At 40.0% G+C, this 12063-nt stretch overlaps 1 long non-coding RNA gene across 1 annotated transcript; it reads left to right on the top strand.

Moving 5' to 3' along the window:
• The first annotated feature begins 7052 nt into the window (after positions 1–7052).
• On the top strand, positions 7053–11614 carry LOC306887411. Its single transcript, XR_013785679.1, has 6 exons — positions 7053–7291; positions 7533–7609; positions 7955–8018; positions 8106–8158; positions 9738–9803; positions 10440–11614. It is a non-coding gene; the product is annotated as an uncharacterized lncRNA (long non-coding RNA).
• Positions 11615–12063: the final 449 nt, after the last annotated feature.

Raw genomic sequence — 12063 nt, 5'->3', positions numbered from 1 at the left:
ACCAACAGGTTGTGTGACAGTGCCACACAGGGTGAAAAGCAAGGTGACATTATTAGGCATAAGAGTGTTCCTAAAGGAAAGGTCAAGAATTTGTTAAAGTGCAAAAGGGTTATTATGGGTCACATGGATGTCACTCTAATGTCACCGTGATACTGTGAAGTTGTTGTTTAATATTCATTGTATTCTTTTTCTGGATGTTTTTGCCAAGGACTTTTATTTTGGTGTTGCGTCCTCCGAGAAGGAGGGTCAAGTATGTGAGGGGAAGTCAAGAGAGTAGAGTTTGGCGGGCACAGAGACCAGTTGCTCTCCTCCCCAGTTCTAGGGCTTCGCTCAATAAAAGTTATTAGCCGTCTATATTTTCAAGTCCATCGTCTTTATTCACATCAACCCACGGGCAGCTAAAACCCCACGCCTTACATATTTATTGGTGGCAGCGGTGGTTGTCTCCGGCGTCTTTGGAGAAGTTGCTGTTGGACTGGTATGATGACAAGAACTAAAATATATGATAATCGCTGCCCTTTCATCATATATGCTGGATCAGTTGTGCTAGTGGATTAATTTAGACTGAAACGCGTTTTGCTTTACTCACCGTTTCAATTGCATGGACTGTATTCAGACGGACTATTTATAACTTTAGAGAAGTTTTGTTGTTTTCACCATCGTGTGAGTTTTCATTTCACGTTCAGTTATTTGTTTCTTTCATTTTATTTCGGAAAAATAAGTAAAGTACAAGAAGACGTTTGCAACTGGACTATTAGAAGTTGGCCTATTGCCAGGATTGAACAGCGCTCACTTTTCGGACACGTGTGCGTGTTACTCCCTCCTGTGGCGGACTTCGGTGACTGCAAGTCTAACCTGCAGACCATCTTTACCAATAAAAGACTTTGCTCGATTGAACTGACACAACACTGCATTGACTTCAATCTATTCAAACATGGCAGAGGACAATGTAACAAACCCGCAAGTGCACTTCAGAGCTGTTTTACCTCCAGACTTCACTGGGGATGGCAACGAAAGCTTTTCTCAGTGGGCTCGTCGTTTTCAAGTATGCTGTGAGACCTCAGGTATGGACAAACCTCAGCTTGCCAAGGTACTTCCTTCAAGATTGGCAGGTGCTGCATTCAGTTACTGGGATAGTTTGTCGGATGACATAAAAGCTGATTACGATACCACTTGTAGCAAATTAGCTGCAGTTTTCGATCAAAAACAGCTATTAAGAACCTTTCAAACTTACTTGAATGCCAGACCGCGTCTGAGTAATGAGCCATTGGAAGTGTATGCTGCCGAACTGACCCGCCTTGTTCACCAAGCTTTTCCGGACTATGGAGAATCAGCCATCAGAGGTGAAATTTTGCGACGTTTTATAGCTGGACTTGAACCTGCATTGCAAGCTAAGCTGTATGAGTTTGGTGTTACTACACTTGACGATGCGATTAAAGTAGCTGGTCGGTGTGAGAGAGCACGTTCTGCAGCCACCGAGACTTTTCCTCTGCCGGCGCCTGCTGCACCTCAACCAGCCGTGGTTCACAGCCTCACGACTGAGTCCACCAATATGCTTGCAGCACAGCTCAGTGACCTCCATCTGAAAGTAGACAAACTTCAGTCTGTTGTTACTATGCTGACGCAGCCGAAGTCTCATTATACCAGTTTTGTTTCATCTCCAGAGCATCACTTTGCCTATCGTCGACGATCACCTTCACTAGACAGAGCTAAAGACAATCTATATTTGTCGTCTTCTCGCTATCAACATTTCACTGCATCTGATGAGCCCTACTCCAGAGGACGATCTCCTGTACGTTCCAGTAACAGCCATCGCAGACCACAAGGGAGCCCCAGGCCAAGTCATCATCAGCAGCAAGGCTATGAAACACCCTTACTCTATGACAGTCGAGATATTCGCTTCAGCCCTCAGCGGGGATATGCTGCATACAATGACTCAGTGACTTCTCAACCCGGTTACAGGCGTCAATCAAACGATGACAGCAGTCCAGGCAGGAACCGAGATCGACGTAGGGGTGAGCAGTATTACAGACATCGCTCTCCAAGTCCACAACAACCACATTCACGCCATGTACACTTCACCGAGCAGCGGTCGGGAAACGAATGGTAGCTGGAGATGAGGGCCAATCTTCAGTTCAACTGTCAGCGGCCCATAGCGAAAACACGGTGACATCTTCGGACTCTGCAATCTGGACGCCATACATAAAAGGACTCGTTGAGGACCAAGAAGTCAGTGTTTTCCTTGACACTGGTGCTGGTTTGTCGCTCATTAGTGAGGCCTTACGTCAACGCATCCCTGCACTGAAACATCGCCCCTTACTGAAAAGTTTCCAGGTGGCACACACACTGACAGGACAACAATTAGACATTTTAGGTTCATTACCCGTCACATTACGTCTTGGGTCACACACATTCAGTATGAATGTGTATGTTGTAAGAGACTCTAGACAGGATGCCCTTCTTGGATGGGACTTCTTCAAAACACATGGTGCCTCAATTGACACAGTCTCTGGTACTTTTATGTTCAATAATGAGAAAATTTCCCTTCTCAGTTCCTCACATGCATTGCCTTTTTGCTGTAATGTGTTCTTGCTCTCACAGGTCTCAGTCCCCCCCTTGACAGAGATTGTTGTTCCTGCTTCAGTAGCTTGTACCTCAGAAACAAGAAGTCAGCTTCATGGTTTTCAAGGTATTCTAGAACCGAATGTGACATTTGACAAAGACTTGGCTGTTGCTCGTAGCTTCTCTAATGTTGAGAATGGGCTCACTGTAGTTCATCTACTTAATCCTACACACCAGGACATTGAGCTGCCCAAACAGACCCATTTAGGTCAATTCTACACTGTACGTAATGTGCCTTCTGATTTCTATAGGCCTGTGGATAGTCTTGTGGCTCAGGTTAGCCTGCCAAGCCTTTCATGCCAAATACCTGATGTTCACATGGGTACTGACACTCTTACTCCCAGTGAGGTAGAAGTAGTTAACTCCCTCCTACAAGAGAACTGTGATGTCTTTAGCACTACCTCTGCCGATCTTGGTAGAACTGATTTGATTAAGCATAGCATACAGACGTTTTCTTCGTCCCCTGTGCGTCAGAGAGCATACCGTACATCTCCTGTCCTACGAAAGGAAATCGACAACCAAGTACAGAAACTTCTTGATGCTGACTTAATTGAGCCTAGTCATAGCCCATGGGCCTCCCCAGTGATACTTGTCCGTAAAAAGGATGGCTCTTACAGATTTTGTATCGATTATAGACGTTTGAACTCAATTACTATCAAAGATGCTCACCCACTTCCACGTGTGGATGACAGTTTAGACGCCCTTTCTGGAGCCACCTTGTTTAGCACTCTAGATTTGTCCAGTGGCTACTGGCAAATTCAAATGGATGATGCTAGCAAGGAGAAAACTGCCTTCACTACAGGTGATTCCCTCTATCATTTTAAGGTCATGCCAATGGGTCTTACTAATGCCCCCCCAACATTTCAGCGATTGATGGAGCTTGTTCTCCGTGGCCTCCATTGGTCCAAGACTTTAGTATATCTTGATGATATAATAGTCTTCAGTAAGACCTTTAAAGACCACATTCAGGATCTCTCTGAAGTGTTTGGTAGATTACGGCAAGCTGGCCTCAAACTCCATCCTCAAAAGTGTCAGTTTTTCAAGCAGTCTGTACTCTTTCTAGGACATGTTGTTTCGAAGGATGGCATTCAACCAGACCCCAAAGTGACTGAGAAAGTGTTGAACTGGCCTCGTCCAACTACGCCTACAGAGATTAGAGCTTTCATAGGCCTCTGTTCCTACTATCGGCGTTTTATCAAAGACTTTGCAGAAAAGGCAGCCCCTTTACACAGCCTTACAAAGAAAAATGCCAAATTCACATGGAGTGAACAATGTGAGGACACTTTTCAGTATTTTCGGCATGCTTTAGCTTCCCCTCCTATTCTCACCTACGCTGATTTCAGCAAGTCGTTTATTCTGTATACGGATGCATCTCACCATGCCATTGGCTCCGTTCTTGCACAACAACAACAGGGTGTTGAAAAGGTAGTAGCCTATGCCAGTCATGTGCTAAGTGCAACAGAACGCAACTGGTCCACCTTTGACAGAGAATGGTGGGCTATTGTTTGGTCCGTTAGACATTTCTCACACTACTTGCAAGGGTGCCCCTTTGTGATTGTTACTGATCATCGTCCCTTGTTAGCTTTAAAGAAAATGCCTATTGATCGTGATCCAACAGGGCGTAGGGCACGCTGGGCATTGGAGCTTGATGTGTACGATTGGGTCATAAAACACAGGAATGGCGCAAAGCACACAAATGCAGACTCACTATCTAGACGCCCGACTGAAAGTGATACCACTCCTCAGCCTACTTCTGATCCCTCCATATCAGGCCAGTCAGAACCTCCTTTAGTCACAGCCCCTCTTACCGCTCATGCCATCATAGACCTTTCTCAGACTTTGTCAGTCGATATTGCGAAGTGTCAAAAAGAGGATGTCACACTGAGGACAGTGAGTGAGTGGTTGAAAGATGGACGAAGACCTCCAGCTTGGGCTCTAAAGAAAGGTTCGGCAGAGCTCAAAGTGTATTGGCGACAGTTTGATAGACTGCATTTGCAGGATGGGAAAATCTACAGTTTTGCCTGTAACAAACCAAAAGAGTCACCTACTCTTCATGTAGTCATTCCCAGCAAAGCTGTCCCCCAGGTGTTACAGTTTTTACATGGACATTCCACTGTAGGTCACCTTGGTCATAAAAAGACACTTGCAAGAGCTAGAGAGCATTTCTACTGGCCATACATGGCTAGAGACATAGAGAACTACTGCCAACAGTGTGTCCCATGTCAGTCAAGATCTATGCCAGTCCCACATCGTGTAGCTCCCCTGCAGACTATTCATGCCAGTCGTCCTTTTGAAAAGGTGGCAGCTGACATTACCGAGCTACCTGTGTCACCATCAGGCCATAAATATGTCCTCGTTCTCCAAGACTATTTCACCAAGTATGTGAATTTGTACCCTATGAAAGACCAAAGAGCTGTAACGGTTGCACAATGTATTTTTGAACAGTATATCACAGAGCATGGTGCTCCTGAATGCCTTCATACAGATCAAGGCCGTCAGTTTGAGGCAGATTTAATCAAGGAGTTGTGTTCCAAGTTGGGTGTCACCAAAACCAGGACTTCTCCTTATCATCCTGAGGGAGATGGTTTAATCGAAAGATTCAATCGCACCCTGAAAGATCAGTTGAGTAAATGTCTGTACCAGCAAACAGAGCCATGGGATACCATGTTAAGGGCAATCCAGTTGTCTTATAATACTAGTGTACACAGCAGCACTGGATACACCCCTTTCTTCCTCGTTCATGGACGTGAAGCCAGATTGCCACTTCATTTACTCTTCCCTTGTCCTACTGAACCTTCCAGTGCCTCTGCAGGCACCCCAGCAGAGTATGCTACGTCTGTCTACAAGAAATTGCAGTGTGCTTTCAAGTTCCGTCAGGAGAATCAGGAACATGCTCATGAACAGCAAAAAGCTCAATATGACAAAAAGGCCAAATATACCTCGTACAATGTGGGAGATTTGGTTTGGTTGAATGATCCTGCTCATTCCCGGTGTAAACTGGCCCCACGTTGGAAAGGACCCTACACTGTAACACAAAATGTACAGCCTACTGATGGTTATTCTGTACTTTATGCTATTCAGCCAAAAGGTTTTCCTGCAAAGACACCGCAAGTGGTACACCATAACCGTCTAAAACCTTACTTGTTTTCCACCTATCAACAAACAGTTTCGGATGCATCCTCTCCCGTTGCACAGCCAGTTGAAAGGGAAGTACCCACTAGTACTTCTAATTCCTCTACACTTGCTGTCCAGGAGAACTTGCCTTCTGTTGTCTTTACTGGTGAGGTCCCCAGTCAGAGTCCAGCTAGGTCTTTGCTTTTGGGACAGTCCCCCCTAAACTTGACTCAAAAAACTGGACCGTTTACTGTCACACAGCCTGATGACATGGACACTGTATCCTCAACAGTGGACCATCCTACTATGGCTCCGCATGGTGTGCTGGACCCTAGACCGTTAGGTCGCAGGCCTGTCAAATTGCCTGCAAGGTTTAAAGATTATGTTGTGAAATAAAAAAAAAAAAAAAGAGAAAAAAAAAAAAAACACTTATCAGTTCTTTGTTTTAGAAGCTTTGCTGCAGTACGCATAAACACCCCGTATTGTGTTTATTGAAAGTGTTGGTTATGTTGCACCAATAATCTGCACATTGTTTTGTCTGGTTTAAGGACATTGTTACTTTCTGTGTATTGAAAACGTGGACGTTTCTTTTCCCACAGGGTGACTAATGTGAAGTTGTTGTTTAATATTCATTGTATTCTTTTTCTGGATGTTTTTGCCAAGGACTTTTATTTTGGTGTTGCGTCCTCCGAGAAGGAGGGTCAAGTATGTGAGGGGAAGTCAAGAGAGTAGAGTTTGGCGGGCACAGAGACCAGTTGCTCTCCTCCCCAGTTCTAGGGCTTCGCTCAATAAAAGTTATTAGCCGTCTATATTTTCAAGTCCATCGTCTTTATTCACATCAACCCACGGGCAGCTAAAACCCCACGCCTTACAATACCAATACATTAGCTTTTCATATAGGTCTACATACATAATTATATATGAATACATAGGCTATCTAGTGTTTGCTCTGTTTAATATGTACTACAATCTGTTTGCTCTGTTAAACTGCTGTTTAGCAGAGCAGTGGTAAATATATTTTGTTATATATGGTAGGCTATATAAGTTACTGTAAGTTTAATTTTTAATCATGCACTGCAATGAAAACACAATTTAACCAATTGATTAAATATAACAGCCAGCCTATAAATACAACTAGATAAATAGCACATGTATATTTTTTTCCTATTCTTTCTTTTAAAACATGTAATCTTTTCCTGTAATTGCAATGTTGCCACACTATTGGCTGTCTCTCCGAGTTGTTTTGAGCATGATTGGTTATTCTGACTGTCATCCAGGAATCTGGCCAATGACAACTATGCGCGCCAAGTTTGAATATACGGCTGTTGGAGTGAGTGGGTCACTCAGTGGGTGTGTGCTGCAGCTCGTGCTCGGAGTCGGGATCTTCAATAGCCTAACCTTATACTGCGGTTCTGTGTCTTTTAAATTATTTTTATGTCGGACGGCTATTTTTTATTTTATTTTAAATATTGCGGGATTGTAAACGAAGAACAAAAAAGGAATATGGACAACGAATTTTAACAACGTGCAACGGACATATTGCAATCTGTGGAAGGTAAATAACTTTTATTTAAAAAAATTCTGCTAAAGTTGCATCAACATATAGTGTGTTAAATTAAGAATCTTAACGCGATTAGAGCAATATCGATATGAGTACACATTTCAATGTATTAATCATGTTAATGTGTGTTTCTAGCATGAGTAAATGTTGTCAGCTAACTTAGTTTTTGATTAAAAATAAATAAACTCCACAAATGAGCTTTACAGTGAGTGAACTGAGAACATTGTCTCTTTAGACGGGAGAGGAACTCGAACCACACTCTGGACTCTAGAAGATGGAAACTAGGCTTTTGAATCTGTTGTTGATCGCGGGGTAAGTTAACTTAGCTGCTATTGTGACAGAGTGAAAAATATATGCCTGTATAATATTTCATTAATTAGATCGAAAAGTTCATAAATCAGTCAAATATGAAAGTATTCTGTAGTTAGGATATGTTGAATGTGTTTAAAAATGTTTATAAAATGGGAATAAGTTATCTAAATAATAATTTTGGTTAATCGGTGATCAATTAGTTTGGCACAATAAGCTGTGCAATCTATTAGTTAGGCCTTGCTGAACACTAGGGGGAGAGCTCGCGGTATTTCTCCATTACACATAAAGTCTGCGGTGGAGAAACATCGTTGAGTGAATGTGCTTAATCTTCTCCCCTTTTTTCAGGGGTATAACACTATAACGTTTAGGCCCAACGTTACCGATCAGTCATCATGTTTTGGAGCTGCTGGTGAGTACAATTTTGCAAGCTTTTGCAAATGTGTCTGTTAGTAAGTAAATCGCTAATATTGCTGTGTGTGTTTCCCTCATGATCCAGGAATTTAGAAATTAGGGAATAAAAATCATCCAGCCACACGATCTTCAGATGCGGTGAGTAACGTTATTGTCATTGTAAAAAGCATGTGAAAAAGAGGCAGAACATGTAAACTCAAAGGCACACTGGTTCAAACCCTCCAGACCATATTTTACCTCTCTTTTTGAGTTTACAGGCCTAGCTGACCCCAAAATAAATGTCCTTTCAAAATTTAAGTATTTTCAAACCTGTATGACTTAAGGTGATGATACACAGGGCAATTTTTTTCAGCAATGTTGCCGTCAAAGGGCAACCACGACCGATCTAAATTCATCCAGATAGAAATGTATTGCCCATTTTCAATGGGAAAGTGCCCAAGCAACAATCACTCTGCAGGATTGCCCAGCAACATTGCTCAAAAAGTTGTCCTGTGTATCATCACCTTTACTTCTGTTAAACACAAGAATGTTGGGAATCAAACAATATTGGAACCCTTATATGGAGAGAGAAAAAAAAACAAGGAAGGCATTTCTCTTAATTAATGTTCTACAGAAGAAATGTATACAGTTTTGGAACAACATGAGGGTGAGTAGAGTAAATAATGAGAGAACTAAAATTTTTGGATGAGCTGTGCTTTTCCCATTGCTAAATTAAAGTGTAGAAAACATGTTTTAATGGTGGATGGATTACAATAATTTATTACCATTTGGTTAGTGTAGCAAAACTATAGTTAATTTTAGTAAGGGTTTATATAACACTTAAGGAACACATTAAAGAATGGTCCTATGTCCCCCTGATCAATGGTCTGTTAACACACATTAAGTAAACTTTTTAAAAGACCTTTAATTCACTTGATGCTGGGAAGGTAAACTTTGTGAAGGACTGTAATGAAGTCATTTGGAAAGCTGTTGAGAAGTAGGCCTATGTTTCTTGAAGCTGGTTTAGTTATCCAAGAGCATATGATAAATTAATCTTTGAGTAATTATAACATACTTTATAGGGATCATAGTCATGTGTCCCTCATCTGCCATATAAATGTGGTGAACAGAGGACCCAGGGAACATAGGTATGACCCCCAATGAATCCAGTGGTGCCAAATCATATCAAGTGTGAAACCTCCCCTTTCAAACACAAAAATGCACATAGTGCCTCTGGCATAAGAGCATTAACTGCTATTTTCTATGACTTTTACATCATGTGCCAGGATTTGCAACACTGGGGGTGTCATTCCCACAACATTTTCCAGGATGTAGCTCTGCAATTTAGTTTTATGAACTCTGGGTTAAAACCTTTGACTGCTCTGAACTTCAAAATATGCACATTTGATTGCTGAATTAAAATGGACTCCATAAAACATTTATTTACTTATCAGTAGATGATAAAGCTATGAGTAACATGCTTTAACATGACATTAGCATGTCCATCAATGGTAATCAAACCCACTCAAGTTGTAATTTTTTTTTTTTTTTTTTGGCTTTTACAAATTGTTCAGTTAACTACACCGAAATATAGCTTGTGCTTGTCTTGCATGGATGCTACATTTGGGCCCAAACCTGTTGTGTGTAGCTACCTGTTTCTTTTCAAGTAATTTTTACATTCCCCTTTTCCAACAGTGATAACACTTTTTAACATTTTTTATTTATTTATTTTTTTTAGATCAAGCCATTGGAACATTGTTTACGGAGCAGAACTGGCACCAACAGAGAAACAAGTCCATCATTAGTAAGTATCAACTGCAGTATATAAAACCGTAGTCAATTTTAAAGGCACAATGCAGCTCTTTTTTCTCCCCCGTGCTATCCCAGATGTATAAGATGTTGCCAACATTCTTCAAAAATATCAAATTTTAATGCTTCACAAAAGAATTTTTGAAAAAAATTGCAGGTTTGAAAAGACATGATGGTGAGTAAATGATGACAGAATTGTCATTTTTGGGTGAACTATCTCCAGTACTTTAATAATCTCACACAAGGAGAATATACCTTTTTTATTTTTAAACACAATATCATCATCAATCCTTTGTTTAATTCCCTAGAGAATATTGAGAGAAAGACCCTCATTACCCAACACCTCCAGTTAATATAAATATTGTTGGTTTTATTTTGTAATACATATTGGCATTTTTAGGTGTTAACCTTGCAATGATACCTCTGGAAAAGAATGTCCATTGTTGTGAATCTACATGTTCCTTTTCTTGGTGATGCACATTTTTCTATCAGACAAAAGTTGTAGATACCAGACAAAACGGAAGACAAACAGACAATTTAAATAAAAATGTATTAAACTTGTTTAAAGGAAACACAAAAAAATTGAAATAATTTTGAGAGAATCATAGTGTGTCTTTTTTTTTTTTTTCAGATGCACCAAGGATGCAGCTGATTGCTGGCTGTTGCAGGATTGCTGTTTATTTGCTGTATCTGTCACTTCTGGTACACTTTTGTTGTATGTTTTGATTTAACTTATTAATACACTTGTAGAGTTAGGATTCTGAATTAAAAGACAGTATAATATTTATTAACAGAACTATGCAGGGCCCCCAGGGGTCAGCAGAACATTTTGGAAAAACTATATAAAAATGATTTGGAAAATACAAGCCAAAATATAAACGAGCCATTATAATGTTAATTTACCTCTGAATACCAAAAATTTTAAGGAACACTCCACTTTTTTTGGAAGTAGGCTCATTTTCCAACTCCCCCAGTGTTAAAGGAGAACTCCGGTCAATTTTAACATAGAGCTCATTTTTTTGTAAATTTGGAGTGCTGTCAGTACAGAGAACAACGACAAAAATCGGTGTTGCCTACACCGTGTTATCCTCTTTTTAAAATTTGCACCCTGTTGACTTAAACGGGGTAAGTTTTAAACCTGCTTTTAGCCTCTTAACATTCTCTGTGTCATTACAAGTGCACCAGCCATGTAAGTGATTCCTTCAGAGTGAACACAGGTGAATCTGACTGCAGTAGATGTGAAAGATATTAATAAAAGTTACGTTAATTCAGCCAGCGCACATACCTGTGTTTACATCCTGTTTTCGGTCGGAGTCCACAGTAGTCGATTGTCGAGTTCACGCGCATAGGTTTAGTTACCTATGATCACGCGCGTGAACTCGACAATCGACTCCGACCGAAAACATTCTATTTCTAAAAAAAGTGGAGTATCCCTTTAAATTTAAATTGTTAAATGTTTAGAATCAATACTGGTGTGAAACAGTGAAAATCTTGTACATGTATCAGTTTTGTGTTCAGTATGTTTAGAATATTTAACCTTAATCCTAAAGTTTGAGAATTTTGATGAAACTGTTCTACTGATAACTACTATATAGTTAAAATGTTATATTTAATTTAAGATATATACTGTAATTTATCAACTGAATCATTCCATTTTATTTAATTACATGTAATTTTAAATACTATTAACTTGTTTGTCAACACAAATGCTGCAAATTAAAGTTTGAGATGATTTTAATCAGTTTCATGCAGTTTTTTTACAGACTTATTTTGTCTTCCGAAATAAAACTGTTAATTTACAATCTTGAGCACGTCTTGACAATTTATTGAATGTTTGATCGTTATGATTTAGCAAAGGTCTGTAGTGTTTTTCAGTAGAACTTTTAGTGCCGTCACTTTATTGAAGGTGTTTGATCATTATAATCTGGGAAATGCCTGTAAAATAACTGTTTTTCAGCAGAACTTTTAGTGCTATCACTTTATTGAAGGTGTTTGATTGTTATTTTACTGGTATTTCCTAAATTATTACAGTGTTTCTCCATAAAACTTTGTGCCATCACTTTATTGAAGGTGTTTGATTGTAATAATTTAGGAAATACCTGTAAAATAACAGTGTTTCTCTGTAGAACTTGTAGTGCTGTCACTTTATTGAAGGTGTTTGATCATTGTAATCTAGGAAAAATCCATAAAATAACAGTTTTACACTGTAAAAAAATAATCGTAAAAAAAGGGTCAAATGACTGGCAGCTACGGCT

This window comes from Barbus barbus, assembly GCF_936440315.1.
Source record: "Barbus barbus genome assembly, chromosome: 21".
NCBI lineage: Eukaryota > Metazoa > Chordata > Actinopteri > Cypriniformes > Cyprinidae > Barbus > Barbus barbus.
Note: the sequence above shows the minus strand (reverse complement) of the source record. Positions and strands in the feature narration are given on the sequence as shown.